At 39.7% G+C, this 2,938-nt stretch overlaps 2 long non-coding RNA genes across 3 annotated transcripts in view; both read right to left on the minus strand.

Annotated features, from left to right (window-relative positions):
* Positions 1-518, minus strand: part of LOC126493746 (uncharacterized) — a 2,943-nt gene extending 2,425 nt beyond the window's left edge. Inside the window, exon 1 of the long non-coding RNA XR_007589878.1 lies at positions 297-518. This is a non-coding gene — a long non-coding RNA (uncharacterized lncRNA). The remainder of the gene's footprint in view (positions 1-296) is intronic.
* Positions 1-2,938, minus strand: part of LOC126493742 (uncharacterized) — a 217,358-nt gene that overhangs the window by 160,463 nt on the left and 53,957 nt on the right. The gene's annotated exons all lie outside the window — the stretch shown is intronic.

Consider the following 2,938-nt stretch of genomic DNA (forward strand, 5'->3'; position numbering starts at 1 on the left):
TCTGTGTTAAACTCTCTCTCCCTTATTTTTAAGCCTTCTCAGGTTTTTAAGTGGATTTAGCCCCACGTTGGGCGCCATCTGTTGAAATAGGAGCGGCGGCAGGGCTGCGTCCCCGGCACCCGGCCGCCCGCATGGCTAGCTTATGCCCGAAATAATTACACGGAAACTGTATTCTTTCAAACACTGCCTGGCCCGGCTAGGTCCAGTTTCTTATTGGCTAGCTCTTACATATTGTTCTAACCCATTTCTAATATTCTGTGTAGCCCATGAGTTGGCTTACCAGAGAGGATCTTAACCTGCGTCTGTCTGGAGTGGGAGCATCATGGCGACTCCTCCTAAGCTTCTTTCTCCCAGCATTCTCTTCTGTCTACTCCGCCTACCTAATTTTCTGTCCTATGAGGGCCGAGGCAGTTTCTTTATTATTACAAGACCCACCTCCATCACCATTGGGAGAATTTCTCCATGCTCTCAAAATATTCTCTTGCCTTCAGGTTCCTGTCTGGAGCCCCTGCCCTGACTTCAGAGATAATGCAATACTAGTTGTAAGAGCAAATAAAAACTTTTCCACTCACCAGCCCACATTTTAAAAAGCAAACTGAGTAAACCGTGACATTAAACAAGTAAACTAACTCTCCATGACCTCTGCATCAACTCCAACTTCCTATTTCCTGCCCTGTTTGAATTTCTGCCTGGACTTCCTTCAATGAAAGAATATGATGTGTTCGTGTAACCCAAATAAACTCTTCCCTCCCTAAATTGATTGCAGTCATGGTGTTTCATACAGCAGTAGTACCTGTAATTAAGACAGCAGTTGGTACCAGGGGTGAAATATTGATTTCTCAGAACTGATCGTATGATTTTGGAAAGATTGTAGAAAAACCTTGATCTTCTGAAGTAGAAAAATCTTTCAATATTGAAAAGTAAGTGATCTGCTCTTTTGCTTGGAAGATAAGAATGTTGAGACTAGTGCAGATAGTGGAGATCTGGCTTGAGCAATTTCATACGGATGCAATAATTCAGTAAGTTCATTTGTGTGTAGAACCTGTGCTGTCTGGTCAGCTGGAGCTGAATAATCACCGGCTACTAATGACAGACCAGAACCAACTAATAATAAAGAAAAACATTTGCATTGGAACACTTGTGTTGGCCAAAGACCAGTTTGATTTGCTGAAGGAAGTGGAGGCAGGCAGATCATGAGTTCAAGGCTAGCCTAGCCTATATATTTAGCTGGGCAGTGGTGGTGAATAACTTTAATCCTAGTATTTGGGTAGCAGATGCACGTGAGTCTCTGAATTTGAGGCTAGATGGCTCTACAGAATGAGTTCCAGAATATCAATGGGTACATGAAGAAATACTGTCTTGAGAAAAAAAAATTGATTTGATGGAACAGTGTATGCTAGTCAGATGAGGCTGAAGAATCAGCTGTGATTAAGAACAGTCTAGCATCATTGAGATGATGTCTTCAAGCAAGTGTATCCTGAGCATTAGTACACAGAAGCTGTGTTCTAGAGGTCACCAACGTTGTACATCATGCTAGTAGCTGAATGTGGGAATATACATGCTACCCAGGTGGTGCTGATATTGAAGGCATGAAAGGGTGTTGGAGAGCACTGGATATTTTTCATTGTGTATCACAGGTAGTGTCCCTGTCACTGGCCCAACATTACTATGCATGTGCTGTCTTATTTAGTCTCAACCTGACACAGTCTAGAGTCACAAGAAAATGAATATTCAATTGAAAAATACCATCATAAGAAATTGCTGTAGGAATCCTATAAGGCATTGTCTTAATTATTGATTGATGGGGGAGTATCCATCAAACTGTGTATGATGTAACCCTGTGTTGGTGGTCCTAGGGTACTTATAATTTTGGCTAGGCAACTATGAGGAACAAGACAGTAGACAGCACACTTCAACAGATTCTGCATCAGTTGAGCGAGTTATGGAATACTTAGTAGTATTTAAAATGTTTTAAAAAACAAATTAATGAGTCAATTGGAAATACTTCATTTTTATTTAAGGAAGAAAAGTAACTACTCTATATAACCACATAAATATTTCTTAATATATAATATTCTTCATATTTGCACACAATTTGTGTGTCTATGTAAAAACGATTTATGTAACTGAGGAGCTTAAATGAAGCAAATATAGTAAATCAATATATATTCTGATCAGACAATGTGAGAGAATTCCTTCCACCATGCTTATGATTCCATATATTTTCTGTGGGGAAATAATGCATGGGTGACTCTGCATTTCTTATGAAAGTCTCACGTTCTTCCATTAAAAATTGTTTCTTTACATATATTGCAGGTTTGAAACATATTGCTGGATTTCCAGAAGAAGGCCTAATGAAATTTTGTATTTTTTGTCTGTTTCTTTGTTTGTTTTGGTTTTGATACATGGGAATATGTGCATGATCCTCACAGGAAAAAAAATACTGTTATAATAACATTCTCTTCAAATTAGACAGATACATAGCTAGATGCTATAACTTTTAGAATTAACTATGTATGTCTGTAAGATGTCGTTTCTTTAGAAACACCATATGAAATCAGCTAGAATATCCTGCATGTTTTTTTCAAAAAAAATATTGAATACAATTTCAAGAATTCCACAAAATTAATTCATTCACTATTTGTAAGGAAAATTATTAATAGAAAATTTAAGATTTTTAGAAAATGCCTTTGTTTACGAGACACCCAAGCAGCAAGGAGATCCGGTCCAGGCACCAGGAGAGACATCACTGGGGTGAGTGAGTTTCTGACCCCTGCAGCAGCACGGGACAGGGAACTCAGACACCCCTCCTACACTTCCTGGTCATCCTCAGGGGCTACTCTGCCCGAACCCCCTCTCTCTTCCTATCCCACCCAGTTTGCAAACACATCCCACCCCCCCCCTCCATCTGACTCCCTTCCCTCGTTGACCACATAAC

This window comes from Alexandromys fortis, unplaced genomic scaffold (genome assembly GCF_014885135.2).
Source record: "Alexandromys fortis isolate MF-2015 unplaced genomic scaffold, M_Fortis_MF-2015_v1.1 scaffold_332, whole genome shotgun sequence".
NCBI classification, from domain to species: Eukaryota; Metazoa; Chordata; class Mammalia; order Rodentia; family Cricetidae; genus Alexandromys; species Alexandromys fortis.